Raw genomic sequence first — 17,881 nt, 5'->3', positions numbered from 1 at the left:
TGAAATAATGTATAACACTGTCATGATTGTCGAAAGTGGCACGTATATTCAAACGATTTAACATCATTTTTGATTTCCCGCCATTTTCAAAAATAATCATGTGACAGAGAAAATAAAGATTAGGCCTACAACAACAAAATGTTGGCCATCGTGTGTTGTGCATTCAAGTAAATTGCACCATCCTTCTTTCTTTTATGATCACGATGTGTATGTGTAGGAAATACTGCATTTTGAAAATAAAATCATGAAAATAATGCATAAAATTCGCAGCTATTGGGGCTTTAATGAGTGATCGAAGAAAGAAGAAGATAAACAGAGTGAATAACTTCGATGTCGCTGCTCAAGACCAATAGGCTGCAACTGTTTGCATGGTTTTCATGAATTCACTTACAAAGTAAAATTATTCAATATAGATGTACTTATTGACCACTGTGTGGCGCTGTGCACATATAAGTTTCAACAAGGTAAGTAAAAAGCTGTCAATTGAATGTTGTCGTTATCGATATTCTGAAAGGGAATATCATTTAATTGATATGATTTCCAGAACATCTGCGAAAGTTAGAAAATATTTTGACTTAAAAAAAATCGGAAAGTCGCATCTCATGAGCCTCTAAATCGACATAAATGTTGATACATCATTTTCGGAAGGGGGTGCCGAATTATCGTCTTTCAAAACGAATGAGAAAAACAAATACAAATCATAATTTCTATGAACAAATTATCGGTGTCAACCAGAGATACTTATCTAGGACAATATCCGTAAAAGTTGTACCTTTCACGTCAAAAGTAATCAGTGTCTTGTATTGTTTAACCACACTTTCCTGGTTAAAAATCTATGTGGTTGTTGTTGAAGTTCCATATACTCACTGAGCGCACTTCCACTCCGCGGCGCATTTCACACTTTCCAAATTACTGTAGTTGTCTAGTCATTGAAATACTAGTAGCAGTGCAGACGCAGACATGCAATTTTCCCTTTGTTGCTAAGCATGCTTATGCCAACTTCCATCGTTGCCGAGGGGGTCCTGGCGTGCGCTTCAGAGCAACATCAGACCGACGGGGCGACGGTTCAGGCAGATGAAGCTCGAAATTTTAGTTTAATTTCGCCCAGTAACTTTGAGATCGAGTATTTTATGGAATGTAATTTTAAGAATAATGGTTTCTAATCAAAAGTGACCTTCATGCAGTGTTTTTCCCTTAAAATAATTAAAATTTTACCAAAGAAAATTGACATTGCTAATGATAGTTGGTTGCATTATCAGGAGAAAGTTGTTAGTAGTGACCTGCTTTCTGAAGTTAACATTTCAGTCTCATAGCCTTATCTTGAACAATTTTAGTAATTTTCGTCCAATTTTATGTCAAGGAATAGATTTTGTGAATATCGCTTCTGGAGTAGGTCATTTGACAGTACGATAGTGTTTGAAATTCAGACACCTGAAACCGGAAGTACACTAACTTTACAGGCGATATCATTATTGACAACTTCATTCACAATATTTTCATTTAATATTACTGCCGTGGAATCCAGTTATTTGTTAGGGAAGCATTCAGTTGATAGTTTTCTGTCGCTTACTTAAGTTGCAGTCGTGCAGAATAGGTATAACCGTTACAGTATTTCAAAAACAATAACATGTAAGTTATCCTCGCGCAACTTTCGCTTGTGGTTCGATAAATGGCGATGACCGCTTTGGTATGTATTAGAAATATAGGAAGTTGGGAAATGGAGTGGCTGCTATACGCACTTATCGCCGAATTCGGAGACGGATTTCCCTTACAAAAAGCCAGTTTACTTATAATAAACCAGCATCGATGGCTTTCAATACGTCTCTGAGTCCATACCAGTTATAGTCTATCGTAAATAACGATCTTCTTTGCATTTTGGGGTACGATTTCCGACGGGACCCGCGCTTCCAACATGAAACAAACATTTTTTACTACAGCTTTGAATGACACACTTGACAAATGAGTATCGTCGCTAGAGGGCAACCTTCACGCATGCGCTCTAGCTGTTGTTTTAGGGATTAGAAAGGATACCTGCACCCGCCGGTGCTATTTTAGGTTAACGTTTCCGTCTCACGGCCTTATCGCCAAAACTGAGGACACAGCGTGTAAGTTTGATGTCCGAGTAAAAGGATAGTGACAAAATCAAACTTGGAGAAGAAAATTGTAGGGAGTACTATCGGAAAATTCAGGAGTGAATGAGTTGTATTTTTTGTCAAAACGCACGAGACAACATTTTGACTTCGCGATTTTTCTGCAATGTAAACAAATAAGACACTAAATAATGTACGCTTTGGTAAATCTAACTATCTATCTTTCAATTTGCCTGGTTGTAAGTAACATAAGTTGAATTCACGATGAACTATAGACGAAATTTCTTTACGATGTGTAACTAAAGATTTGGTGAATTTTTTTTGAAATTTCGCGTTCCATACCACCCCTGAAGGAAAATCGACTTTACGACTCTCGGGTATCTGCGTCCGCACCGTAGCTTGAAGACCAACATCGGAAGTACGACAACGCACGACGGCGACGGCGGCGTGATACTGACGTGTCGATGGCGACATGTATGTAGTCGAAGTTTGCTTGCAGAACAGGAGAAAGCTACGTAAAACTGATGACTTGCTCAACAGGTTTTAACGTAAAGTAAGCTATAAAACAACGAATTGAATGGTCTAATCTTTTCCTTTGACATCTGTAAGACACATACCTGATTAAAATTGTCATGATGATGTCGACAAAATATTTTCAGACAAGAGACAGACGTACTTTCGACCAAACATTTACAAGCCATTTTTTACAAAGAGAGGTAGGAAATTTGACGTCTTGTGCATGTCTCTTTGTACAGTGTGGTGGCGCTCATCCAAAGCCCAGCCTTGCATGGTCTGCATGTTCCTTCACTGCGGAGAGTGAATGAACAAGCGAAAAACGACTGCGAAAAGATGCAACAGATTTCTGAATTTACAAGAGCGCCCTCTTCAGAGAGGAGGAACTAAAACGTAGTTATTCACAGTTTGTTTGCAGCTGAACGAGGAAACGCTTTGAACGCTTGTAAAACTGTGTATTTTTACAGCGAGCGGTCCCGGAAAATTACAACTCATCGATTCAATCAATTGGAAATTAATATTAAAACTACTGATCGGTTTAACATCAGACAATCGAACAATATCCGTACCAGGGGTACCGAGCAATAAGCTTGATGTAACTATTTATCACGGATTTTATAACCGTTCCACATTTGTCCAAATGACTTTATTGCGCGCCACGCACGTGTTTCAGTGTACATTTCGGATCAGACGGTGAGAGCATTTCCAAGTAGAAATGGTACTCTGCCTCTCCATTTAATTTAAGCGTGAAAATCACCAGATATTAATATTGCCGCCACGACGCCGACTCGCCAACACTCAACCGTGTAAAAACAAGGATACAAGACATCACACAATACAATTCGCTGTATCAACCAGTCGAGTGAAAATCTGATTAAGTGACAAGGAAATTGTATTCGTTCGTTGCCGTCAATGACAATGAATGCATATGGGTGTTTTGCCAGTGATAAAAACTAGTCGTCTCACATTTAGAGGTCGCGTTACCGTGACAACGGAGATTTGTGAGCGCTTAAGTATCACATTTAACCGTATTTTTTGGTGAAAGGTGGAAATCGAGGAAGGAAACGAGTTTTTGACGATCACGTGCATTGCGTATTTTCCCTTTGTTTTGGCGCGCATTTCGCTCGAATTGAAAATTAAATACCAGTTTTACAGACTGTGCTCGAATTGCATAAAATGAAATTCTATCGAAGGTATTTCCTCTGTGCAGGTTGAACAATAAATGTTCTTTGATGTTAAAGTCTGTATAATATCAAATTAAATGCGTTCAGCGTTGCTCCCCTTTGTCAGAATTTCTTCCAGTCGGCCTGTTATGATGCTAATGCAATACACACCGTTGTTTGAGTCTGTTGACTCTCAAAACAACCTAAAAAGCTTTCGAAAACTCTGTTTACTTTTTTCATCTGTTGATGCGATTTTTTGCTTTACGGAGAGTTTTTGAATCCCGATTTTGATGTCGAGTGATTATTTAAAAATGAAGTTCATTGAATGCGGGAAAATTAAATAAGTATATTGATCAAGTGTATTAGATTACGCTTATATTCACAATCCTAACGCCTTGAAGGAAAGTTAGAGAATGTCTTTTTGTAAAACTGATGACATTTCAGACTTCTCTACCAACACGGAAGCGTAAGGTGTTAGCGACGTAGTCTCGCAGATCATCTGCTGGCGATCAGAATAAATTCAAGTCCGGACCTCAAATCATTTATCAACGATAAAGCTTAGTATTATACCGCATGAAAGGTGTGTGAATATGAAATTTAAAACAGGGAGTTTAGTAACTGCCAGCGTTTTGAGTATATGTGCCAGGTATATTGACGCTACGCTTTGACGAGACTCAACTTAAACTGTCGTCATAACATCTGTATTTAGTGTATTTGTTTAGAGAACACTCAAATTTTTGTTGTCTTTGGTTCACACATCGACTATCTAGTCCAAGCGTCGCAACAGTCAAATCGATGTTTCCGCATGAAGTGACCACTGTAAATTAGTTGTTCGTTCTGTTGAATTAAAAAAGAACTCACATGGATCTGTCTCGAATCAATATGGCCGCCGTTTATTCGGACCAGTTTTTCTCTAGGGTCTATGTTAGAACTTGTAAAGTGTCCTGTTTTCCTGAAAGTTATGTGCAGATACTACAAGACGACATCGCATGCTTTGCAGCTGTTTGGGCTCTAAATATTCAATGTGGCCCAAAACTGCAGGACAAAGCGTACTATTATTCTCGTGGTCAACCCATTTATAACGCACACTTGGTTACGGTGTCAGACAGCGTCAGTTTTCAAGAAGGAAATTAACCGAACGTGTTAGGAAAAGAGCGGTGTTTTAAACAATCGGATTAAGAGATGTGGTGGGCATCAGTGTCGTTAGATCTTTAACCTGCTACCCTCAAAACACGCTGCAGGGTACGAGGAGGAAGGGGAAAAAAGGCGTTGATGACGAGGATACCCTCTTACAGTCGTGTGTAAATTTCATTAATAGTAATTTTGAAACACTTGTGTGATATGTACCTAAGTTCATTCCGGGTATCACAGCCGGGTATCATTTGAGGGCGCTGTCGTTTGTAATGGCTGGGGGGTCGTGAATTAAAAATGGAGGCATCAACTTGAGGTGTATATCAGATATATAGTAATGGAATCAATAACATCTTATGAAAGTTTCGGCCACAAGTGACAACACGAAATGTGCAGACAATGTACTCGCTCGCTGATACATGGAGAGAGTACGGGCATAAAATATTGAAGTGACGAGGCTTGGTGTCATTCGATTTATGAATGTCTGAAAAGTGGCATATAAATATTGTGTCACATAAATTTTCTGTCTTCGGTTCTAAGAAGTGTGCGTCAAAGGCCTCTGAAAGTTTTTACATGAGTTGTAGCAATGAAAGCAATCTCTGCACTCTGAGAATGATTCCAAATCGACTGCAGTGGTCTCTACATTTAGACCAGGATTTTGACGGATTGCGTTAAACCGAGGTTCCCGCCCGTAATTTTCTGGTCTTACCGGGCATCGGAGTTAATAAGTGCATTATATTTTTTTTTTTAATGAAACAAAGGTCACTCAACGGAAAGGCGGAAACGCTTTTTGAAGTAACATGACTCATACTTCATATTTTCTGATAAATATCACGGTACAGTTGAATTACTTTGTAGAATGGCGAGCCTGAGCTGTACATGTCAGGACAGGATACCCCGCTGATGTCATCCATCAGAAACGATGTTTAAAAACTTGCATTTGAACCATGACCGGAAGTTTCACAGTGTTCAAATTTTATAGCAGTAATAGAAAACATCCCTAAGAGATAATCGTTTAGTGCAGTAATTACCGGCAGAATCAACGAGGTTTTAAAATGTAGCTGTGGATATGTATGGTTTTACGAACATGAATTTAAATAGAGGTTATAATTCTTAATGATGTCCAGCATATATGCAATGCAGGGACCTTACGCCTTCTAATTCTTTACCAATGATATATTCTACTCTGAATTAGCTTTGTACAATAGTTTGTGTCTAGATGTCACAGAGTATTACAAAGACTCTATGGTCCGGATCAAAAATCGGTTCACCAACAATAATTTGGAGACTGAGATTAAATTTGATCTTCAGAATATTTTAGACAACAAAGAGGAACCTGAAGTCGATGCTGAGCACGAAAATTCCATCGAACGTAGCAGTATGCCCTAGTCAAGTGTAGATCGGTTAAGTAGAGGGCTACTCGATGACAGATATTCGGACTCCCAAAATTTTACAACACTTTTTTGGTCTACCACTTGTGGGGGTTCATTTTGAAACTCAGGGATTAGCTAAACGTTTTCTCTGGTTTGTTTTTCAAAAATTTGATCCCCCCCCCCCCCAATTGGGACGGCGGCCATTTTGAATTTCGAGTGTCGGTAAATATTGGTTAATCTATTTTTCTTGCACCAAATCTTGCAAGTTGACCCGTGATTTTCATTCTTGATTTTGAAAGGGAATTCTTTACATTAAGTTTTCCTTAGGAAAGTTGAACCGAAAGTTGAAGTCTTTCTATTTAAGGAGCGTAGTGCCTTAATGTTGAACTTTCAAAAACTTTCCCTCAATTTGAAATCTAGGGTGCTATGGGCATGGAAATGGTCCGATATTTGAAATAACGTATTACACCATTGACATTTTTAAAATAAACATTTTCATGATGTATTCTCCAGTTTGGCAATCATAGTGATTATCTGTTAATCAGCCAAAAAGTCCTTGTGAATCCAAATATTAGTTGCTGAGGACACAATTGTGGTAGTTAAGAAGCGCGTTGCTGGGGAACAGCTCTGGTTGGCTAGAGATCACATTTCGTCCCTATCCGAGTGCCATCCCTGAATGGGTGTTTTGTCTGCTTTAGACCTGCAGCCTGATTATCAGTGGTTTCACATTTGAAATATCGCCATAGGACAAAGCAGTGAAGAGCGTGTTTGAAAGGAAATCAGATCGCCATTCCCAGTCTTGTTGGCCACTTCGTGTTTTCCTCTCTCATGAAATATCGACTTCAAAGGCGGTAGTTGACATTTCGGTGATCAAACTCTGACTCGATATACCAAGTTCTTCGGAGTCAACTATTTTCACGAAAACATCTTTGTCATAATTTCACGTAGTATCAATCATATCTGTATCGATAATAAAAAGAAGTTCATAGTTTTAGGAGCACACGTGGCAACTGATGTGTTTTTTAGAACCATATTTCATGAGAATTTTTCATCCTGACCATTTTTAATGTAACCCAGCTATGCACTGATAAATGGTGAGATGCGATCCCCGGGGTGTGCCTTTACAGAAACGACCACATATCAGGATATTCAACGCTGGGTAATTACCAAAGGCTGCCTGAACAGATAAAGAACTCGTTATTTAAGCCGAAGTTAGTTGACTAACCTGTCCTTTACACTTGATTTAAAAGACATGAAATGACCTGTGACCCCCATCACTAAGCGTGCATCATTAAGGAAGGTTTTATTGGCGCAGTTTATGCACTTCAATATTTACGAGCGGGCGATGCAATAGGGAAATCTTCCTTTAATATCCATGTTGTATATTGACCTGATGAAAGCTGTGTGCCGTGCTCTCCGTTTATGTGTCATCATTCTTTTGTCTGTTTTCCAGGTTTTTTTCCCGAGAAGTGGAATAATTCAAAGAAACTCCCTCGTAGCGAGGAGAACGCCGGTAGTCGTAGATGTTGGTCCGTCTCTATGCTTTCATGATAAATTTCACATCGTTAAAAAGTTTGTCAGGCAACGTTTGAGTGTTTCAGTGAAGAGGAACGCTTGAGTTGTCGGATGAATATCCACACAGTGTTGACATGGGAAGGGCTGTAATGTCGAGTAAACCACGGTCCCCCTAGTGGTCAACATGACGCAGGGGAGTTGACGGATGGCTGTACAGGGGAGGTCGAACGATGGTGGTGACCGTGAAGATGAAAATAATAACTGTAACAGCAGACATTATTCAGAAAGCATAATGAAAGTATTTAAGAGATAAGGTGCATAAGGCTCAGTCTAGTCGTACAAATAATGAGAGAGAGAGACAGAGACAGACGACAGACAGACAGACAGACAGACAGACAGACAGACAGACAAGGACAGACAAGAGACAGACGGACAAAAGGAAGAGAAAGAAAGAAACAAGAACAGCGACAGAGAGACAAAGTCAGGCAGAGGCAGAGAGACAAGGGTAGAGACAGAAGCAAAGACACAAAGACAGACAGGCAGAGAGACGGAGAGGCAGGGACAGAGGGAGGGTATAACAAGAGACAAGGATAGAGACAACGAGAGGGAGAGAATTACGGAGAGACAGAGAGAAAGAAACAAGGAGAGATCGAGAAACAGAGATGTGGCTGGGAGGTGGATGTAAAATGAAAGAGTGGTAATAGAGCCTGTGTATTCACGCATTAGATTGCGAGTATAGCTGAGAGCGTTGACAGTCAACAGCGGGACAGAAAATGACATTTACAGAGGACTAGCACTCAGTTTAGATCAACGGTTTATCATAGTTTGCTTCTTTAAACACGATTATGCATCAACTACTATTGAATTTCACTGAACTCTCCAGGTAACAAGACAGCCATCTCACACTGATTTCAGACCTATTGCTTTTCTCCTACCGTCCCAAAGGGCAATTTAAAAAAAAGAGACAAAGAGCGCTCAGATGCACAGAGTAATTTTTGTGCCAGCGTCATCAATCAAGCAGTACAGTGTATGATGGATGGTGATGAACCGTTTTTTCCATTTTGTCATCCCCGTGGTCGTTACTTTAGTATGTTTAACGCGATAAATAGGATATCTAATTGATTGTATCGATAATTGCAATGTCACTGTGTCGGGGCTTTAATCGTCCCTGCACACGATTTCTGCACGTTCACTCAGAAAGTACGCAAAACCGACGGCGATGTAGACGCGCTGTTTCCACCGAAAATACTCTAGTCTTGACAAAACATGTTTCTAAAATACTCAGGGTGTATAATTCTTACATACATTTTAAACCGACAATCGGTTCACTCATTCCTGCGACCCATTATATTTTATGACTTTCTTAACAGTAGTTTTGACAATTTTTTCAGATGTTTGTTCCGCATATCAACTTTCAACCCGGAAGAAGGGTAGAATACCCTATGTTGCATTCAGCGTGTCAACACAGCCGCTAGGTGTAAACTGTGTAGTTTGCAACGCTATTGTTGACGATTTAATTAATCTCCGGCCTGAAATTCAATTATCAACAATAGCCTTACATTTCATGCACACAGGGTCTGTGTTAACAAGCCGAATACTGGGTATCTTATATTACTTTGAGGTGTAGACCAAGAAACTGACTGATGTACGGTAGAGACAGAAAAATAAGTTAAATGTTACAGCTATTGGGGCATAAAACAAGCAAAACCTAACAAAGTTAAGCCAATGCAATATAGATTACGCGTCCTTTTCAAAGAACGACAAATTAATTTTAGCGATAAAATAAATATACATGTTGACAAAAAAGATAATGTGTTTCACGAGACACATTTTATTTTTCGAGAATTCCTGAGTGTTTATTGGTACTATCCATGATCAGAATTTAAAGCGATTAGAAACTGTGACGTCATACACAAATTGTCAAAATTTGAAACAATGTACTTGATTGCAAAGACGAGTGTCTCACTGTTGGTTAGTTTCTTGTAGACTGCCTTTGATGTTTATTGACTACATGTATTGATTTTCACATACTTTATCCTCAGTGTGTATTCTCAAAGAAAGCATAAATTAAATAAAAACACCATTGGCTACCATATTTTATGTTTCAGTTGATTTGTTCTGTTTGGAGCTTACAGTTTCTTTTCCTTCTCTCAGAATCATGTCGAACTGTCCGTATTCGACGTTCCATAACAGCTAGGCTGCGTGTTTGTAATGTCCGGTACTCTAGTTGTTGACGAGTGAATTTAAGTCCGGACTAGAATTCATCTATTGGGCACAACATTGTATATTTTACTCGATGCGCTGTGTTTGCCAGGCAAATACCGCGTATTACAACTTATTTCATGGAGAAGAATGAGAAAATGCACTTAAAAGTAATGAAAATATTACCAAATTTACGGTTATTGTCCCCTGAAGAGGTTAATATCTCACTCCTATATTGCAAAAAATTTCCAGCCATTTCTTGGCGCTGACAAAAGGTGCATTGAAAGCTACATCGGCTTCTTTTGAAAACGGCACTCTTCAGATATTGCAGAGTGTCTGTGATCTTTCCAGTCACCTAGTATCCACATTCCCGCTACTGATAAAGAAAAGACTCCGACATCTATCAATGGCATCGGTGAAAGAGACATTTAATGTGTACAATCCAAGAAAGATGGCCCGTGTCTTCCGGCGACAAGCAATTTGTAGATGAGAGTGATAGTCATTAGTTTCGCCAATAGCAAGCATTATTGAGCAGGGTCGCTTCACTACATGGGCAATAATGAAAGCGAAGGTCGGGTGAGCGAATTCACCAGACAAAAAAAGCCAAGAAGAGGTCTACTCTTTGTCGTGTTTCCCGACATTTGCCTGCAAAGTATCAAAATCTGTGAAAAACATTTGTTCTCTTTTATTCAGTTCACACTTTCTTTAGGTATCTCCACCTCTTGTCATCTCGTCTGAATGGTCCATCCCGCCAACCTTGTTACTAAATCATGTTTAAGCAATTAGCATGTAGAGAGAGAAGGCAATGAGACTGACAAGGCCGGTAGCGACAAACAAGGAAATGAACAAATGAAAGATACAAAGAAGATAGTCGATTGTTTGTTAGCAGGCCGCAGCAATCACTCTCTCGCTATTTCACAAACGTTTATTTACATTCTGTAATTGATTGATCTAAATGTACAGCCCCGGTGCATTTCTTCTATTTAGTCAAAGCCCCGTGATTATGACTTAGAAATCGGGTAATTGTACTCTTTAGTGATGTCGCTATTCCACTGTCGATGCTGTTAAATTGAAATTTCCCCCGGGTATATTGTTGCATCTTCTGCGGGCCGAGACCGACTCGCCCATTAGAAAACGACAAGCTATGAAAAACCAAACAGCGCGCACTAAACCACATTGAAGGCAATAAAACACACCTTTCAGACGACACATCCAGCGAATTAATTGCTGTTACTGAATAGAGGGGAAATTGAACCGGTTTTACAGCAGATAATATCGTGTGTTGCTTTCTCATCAAAGAATCTGTAACGTTTCATACATCTTAAATAGGACAGTGCGGAGCGATCGGCGGACAATCACGAAATTGAAGTCACGGGGCGCACTCAAGCATATTCAATTTGGAACCGACTGTGCTCTATGAAAGCCCATACCGTCTAGCCCGTAATCAGTAGCTGTCTACCCGCTGCTTCACAAGTACACTGTCGCCAGGTAGCCAATTGATGCACTTTTAACTCCGGCATCGTCCGGAAAGCGAAAAAAGATTGTCCACAGCCATCGTTTTCTTTTCATCCCTTTCTATACTACATGCAAGACTGTACGCAATCCAGTGTCAGCGACTTCAGAAGTGCGTGCCTAAAACAAAATAAAGCATTTTACTCTCTCAGTTTATTTTGTCAAAATGATGATATTTAAACTCCGACGCAAATATTTAATGTCCATGAAAACATGCTACGAATCAATAAGTAAGTTTTGTCCCGGATACAGTGACTGCGATGTCGGAGCTACAAATAAACTTGACAGGTAAACCCAGACTAGTGTTAAATATTACTATCGTTTACTGTAATTTCAAGAACAAGATCCTGACAATGCGGATTTTCTTAAATATTTCTTTGCTTGACAATTTGGATAGGAAATTGTCGGGTTTCTGATTTCTTGGCAGTGGAATCAAATGTGACGTACACAATCAAAACCTGGTATAACTTCAGGATGATTTAATTTGTAACCTCTAAGAACTTTCGCTCTTATCTTAAGCCATGTAAGAAAATTCAGTCGCAATTAAACATGGATGAATGGACTGCTTACTTCGCTGCTTGTTGGCACTGTACACTTTGATTTTATGTCCTGTTATCCTTCTTCAAACTTCATTACCTTGTCAATGAGATTAAATATCAATCGAAAAAATCAAAAACAACTTCTTAATATGTGTTTGATCTCTTCTCCCGCAAAAACCGTGCAGAAGAAAGAATGTAACAAAACATGGCAATGCAATGAATTAAATTTTCTTAGAAACATTCAGAAAGATAGAAACTTCAAGTGCAAAAGTAAACAGAGAAATGAGACATCGGTGAAAAAGTAAGCACAGAAATGAGACATCGGTAGGCTAAAAAAGTCTTCCGGGAGAGAGAGAGAGAGAGAGAGAGAGAGAGAGAGAGAGAGAGAGAGAGAGAGAGAGAGAGAGAGAGAGAGAGAGAGAGAGAGAGAGAGAGAGAGAGAGAGAGAGAGAGAGAGAGAGAGAGAGAGAGAGAGGGGGGGGACAGACAGACAGACAGACAGACAGAGACAGAAAGCAGACAAGCAGGCAGACAGACAGAGAGCAGAGACAGAGAGACAGAGACAGACAGGCAGAGACAGACAGAAAACAGACAAGCAGACAGACACACAGACAGATAGAGAAAGAGACAAACAAACAGAAGTTTGTCGACATATGTAATGAATAAACTTCAGACTGGATGGACGGATAGATCGATTACATGAATAGGTTCATTGATAGATGATGTAAGGCGAAACGCTTATGTTAGGAGGCAGGGAACTTCGAATGCGTGAAAGACTGAGAAACATAGTGTGAAAGATTGAGTATTGGCGAAATAGCGAATGACTGGGTTGATGGATTAACGGTTTGATACACAGATTAATTCTGAGACTGATATATCGGGGTCAAATCGCACAGATTCGCACTTTTCAACTGGCGTTAAGAATTCAACGTTTTTGTATTCTTATTTGTCACGGAAACTTTAATCGGGGACTGTTATTGGGATTTTCTGTCGTTTACGTTGTCTCGACAGCACGGGGTGACACTGCCGGAGTGTTTGAACTCACTTAAGCACCTGTTCGAAGTCGGCATCTACCAAGCGAAATAATAGTAAGACGGGATCAGTGGGGGGTCACTTTTCAACCCACATGGCGGTTACTCCGACTGTTTACTTCTGAAATAAGACTAAAATAAAATCGACGTGTTTCTAGGATGTGAACTGCGGCGTGGCGGTTCTCGCTAGGACGGCACCTGGCACCCAGGAAAGCAATACTAAGTGGTATATACTGACTTTAGTATCGTGTCTAGCCTCACGTTCCGAAACATCTCCCTGGTAAATGTACATCGTTACACAAACAGGCCAATGAGCTCTTGAAAACAAGCAGGTGCAAGTATTTCCGACTTTCACAAATAGAAACGCCAAAAACAGAAGATCAGTGTTGCACGATGCATACACAGGACAGGTTACTGCACACTTAGCCATGCCGAAAACTTCCCTATTTCACGAGTGGCTCTCAAATATGAAACTTGTGGTCGGTTAACTGGTCTGAACTATTATCAGTCATGTCTCATTTGAATACGTAGACGCTAGAACGAGACAAGCTTTAATGCGCTGTAAATCAACTGGTTGGAATGCCAAGAGTTCCAACCGGGACATTTCATCATAATTCTGATCGGAAAACAATATTTTCAATGGCGCTAAACTCAACGGCCTCGTTCTTCCGCGTTTTCTCGAGGTGAAGGTTGCCGGGCAACGGCGCGGTATTTCCATCAAAGTGTAGAATTTACCTGTTGCTTTGGGTGTAAACAGCTGTGAATAGAACTTTTTTGAGAATATGATATTGGTGTTTACAATACCTTTTGGTTGACTTAATTAAAAAAAGTATCGCGTGCTCCTGGGCAATAATCATATCGTTGTGCTATATTTATTAATAAATTACATTGTGTATGGACGCACTCACGGCAGATATTTCCGTGATTTGAACATTTTCGGCTCAAAACATCCTTTGTGCGCAGATAGATATTATAGATGGGAAGGCTTTATTTTGCTGCGAAATTGCTGCCTCGTGAACGAGTGCACGGTACAACAGGAAATAGAGGTTGTCTTCGCCAGTAGAGAGAGAGCTGCCCTACAGGCGACTCTATACTCAGCGTCTGTGTGATAGCTCGGCGACTATTGCACGCCGGATTAATGTTTTTTCATAAATTCACTATGATTTCATAATAGAATCCCTTCAGTAACTTAACCCATTAACGAACTACACATGAATACCGTTTACTCATTCACCTCCAGTCAGGCTTCTCTTAAATGCAGTAGCTATCGATCGATCGTGCCGTCCTGCCTGGTGATGCAGAGGGATTCCCGCCAATTTCGTGAGGGCGACCTCTAGCGACAGTCTGTATGAGCGTCGAAAGAACACCGGCAACTCTTCCTCCCTGGCTGTGTAGTTGTACCGCGTGAGCACACAAACGAAACATCGACGGTCTGGACTATTTTGTATACGATCCCTGATTTCGCTTTGCCACCGCCATATTGTTTGGTATCGATTCGAGAGGTTACTTCGAACTATACCTGTCCAGAACTCTCGCATATCATATCATATCATGTCAAATGACATTAAAAATCAACATGAATCCAAATCATCGATTTATCCTGTAATGTGTTTCGTCGAAAAAAAATAGTTCGAAAAAGACTCTCCTGTCACCCTTAATCAGTAGAGTGACATCCTAGCTTTTAATTTTTTCCTATTTTAGAAATTAGATCACGAAAAATAAACCTTCGCAGCCAGATATAGAGTCGTTTGAAATCGATGCGACGGCTAGGACATTTCACGCATGCCCAATCTTCGACTGTATAATCAACGGATGGTTTAGACTGGGCGTTTTTAAGTATGAAACACATATCGTTGGTTACATTTATAGGGGCTTAAAGTACTTAGCGTATTTTGAAAGCATAGCTTAGAGCTATACGCACGGCCCTTTCAGCTTCGCTTTGATTAAGTTTAAAAATTGACTCTATACTATAAATAAGCTGGGTAATTTTCCCCTAGGGGGAGGTAGTATTTTGAACGCTGGCGCTGGCTAAAGATGTTAAAAGCCCCTAAATGCGAACGTTTGCCTAGAAAACTGAAGTATTAGTGCATTGCAGACAAAGACTTTTCGTAGATGGAGGCAAACTTGTGGAAAAACTGTCATAATTAATGGCTTTGAAAATACATAAAGTGTGGGCCCCGATGGTGACTTATACTGTCCTCGTCCGGAAGTAGCCTCGTACCCAGAATCAATATTTCTTGGATGGAAATGTTAATTTTCGTTGCCAGAAGATAATTGAATTTACGAATTGTTGTAGAATTTTTTTCCCTAATTTTCAATGTTCAATAATTTATAACAAATACATATCAACAGCCAGCTTTATTATTAAGATTTTGAACAAAGTCGACAAGAACAACCGAAGTATCTAAAAATTTGAATCCTCAATTTTCTCCTCCTACTTTAAGCATCTTTATTTGATGTCTGTGGAAGGAATTTGTCTGTCTTGCCGCGACACGTGTTCGTACTCATCCGCTCAACTTGCCCGTCAATGGTCTGTATTTTAAGAACTTGCTGATTTGTTGTTTGTTTTAAGAGCCATGGTGTAGTTTGCGTGGCTTCCTGATCGCCTCGTGTTTGTGCTGAGAGCATCCTTCATGTTTGATATCAAAACAGCGTCGGGGAAAGAGACTGCCACCAAATCTAGCTCAAGTTCCCAATTAACCCGAAGCGGGGTAAAAACTCCACGCATCAAAACAACAGCGTGTTCATCACTTGCTCGTATTTCACAACCAGTCCGTCGCGCCAGCTTGACACCGCTGCGAATAGAACTGCGAAAGTAGTGTTTGACCTGTGGATCTCTCTCTCTCTCTCTCTCTCTCTCTCTCTCTCTCTCTCTCTCTCTCTCTCTCTCTCTCTCTCTCTCTCTCTCTCTCTCTCTCTCTCTCTCTCTCTCTCTCTCTGCCCTATACGTGCACTCTGAGATAACAAACAAGAGCAAAGCCCGGAGGGTTTAAAAAGCGACTTTTCGGCGAAAGTCGATTTGATGTTTTCTCGTAGTCGACGAGAACAGGCATTATCTTTAGTTTTACATTTGGCTGACACAACAGGGGGTAAGCCAGCATAGCCCTGCGAGGCACGGCCTACTTCACTCGTTCCCGGGTCTCTATATCCGGGTTTATGGCAATTTCATTCCATTACCCCATCAATCAGGCTTTTAAAACCGCCCGGGGTTGCCAACTAGCATATTGTTTGACAATTTTCCCTTCATCAAATGACAAACGACTTTTGCTAAATGGATTGACTTCGATGTTTACGATCACTGCGCCTGATCTGTGTGGAAAAGTCAAGACGCAAATGTCGACTTCATGACAGACCGTTTTCCCTCCAAAATAGATGCTCTATTAATTTCATCCTTTTCCAGCTCATGCGAGTCAAGAAACATTGGCGTCGCTGTTAGAGAACTTCAAACGCAATTGTTTTGCAAAAAATCGAGTGAACACATAATTTTAATGATAGTTCATGGTGTAAATATTATTAGTGAAAGCATTTATTGTAAAAATTGTACCATCGCTTATGCGATTCTTACTGAAATCTCTATGGAGTTAGAGCTTCCACATTGTAGTACACACGTTTGGATGTTGTCTGATTCGGCGACGTCAGCAGTGGAATGAAGTTCAGAGAAGGTTTTCTAGAGGTGAAGAGACCGGAAATACGAGACTTCCAAAAACAGTAGAGTTACATTAATCATAAGATAAAAGCTGTTGAAATAATTTTCCGCCATTGTGATAAATTTTCCAGCCCCATCATGTTTTGTTTGCCTCGTGTATGGCCCGGAGATGTATGTAAATCGGACCGGTTCTGCGGTGGTTACCTGTTCACCGACGTGTTCATTAGTTTTACTGCGGTAGCGACAGCGGCTTTCCCACGATAGTTATCTCCAAGAGTACTTTAAGCAGGGGATGGGGGAACAAGAAAAAGGGCCATAAAATACTGAGGGCAGGAGAGAAAGAGTGAGCTGTGATTAAACAGATCTATGTACCGTCCGAATAGGCACTGCACGTCGTTGTTTCGGCAAAGTATCGCTTTTGTCGGCAAACAATGCGAACAATGCCCGGACTATTTTATCGAGACAATGAGATAGCGGAAGAGAGAGAGAGAGGGTGAGGGAGCCAGTGAGAGAAAGAAGAGCCGAAAAGGACGTATCGGGGATAGGGGATTACGAGAAGCGTGTGGCAGCAATCGAGAATTCAGAGCTCTTTGACGTGAAATCAGGTAGAAATGGCAATACAAAGCGAACAATGTGAAATTCCAACGGCACAGTTCTTGTACCTTAGTCTATCGACAAAACAATTTTTGTTACACGTGAATTCGATCTGATACGATCACAACTGTGTTTTGTTATAAAACGGTCCTTCTGTTTGTTGGGAAATCTCTTCACATCCAATAGAGACACTTTCTCTCTCAATTCATAAGAGGATGTCGACTGGGTAACAACCAGCAAGTGGTTGGCGATCCACTACTTGGGAGTGTGTCTCCGACCACTTACCTTTCTGGTTCACAATTATACAGTGTGCAGTTGACTGACGACAATATTTGGCGCCAAAGGCTTTGCCGCGCTTTACTTCCATTCGTAGTTCCACATTTCTCGATTATTTTGACAGCCTTCTCAGTTCATAGAAATACCGTCGTAAACATCATTCGATAGCAAGGATATTGAAATATTTACTTTCTCAAAGCGTTTGTTATCAGTAATGGCCGTGTTAATATCTAAACGCTCCCTGTAAATTTTACTTTCACTATCCTTTTTGTTAGATCGTTCATAATTTTTACATT

Source organism: Ptychodera flava, chromosome 19 (assembly GCF_041260155.1).
Source record: "Ptychodera flava strain L36383 chromosome 19, AS_Pfla_20210202, whole genome shotgun sequence".
Classification (NCBI taxonomy): domain Eukaryota; kingdom Metazoa; phylum Hemichordata; class Enteropneusta; family Ptychoderidae; genus Ptychodera; species Ptychodera flava.
This window is presented reverse-complemented; position numbering follows the sequence as displayed.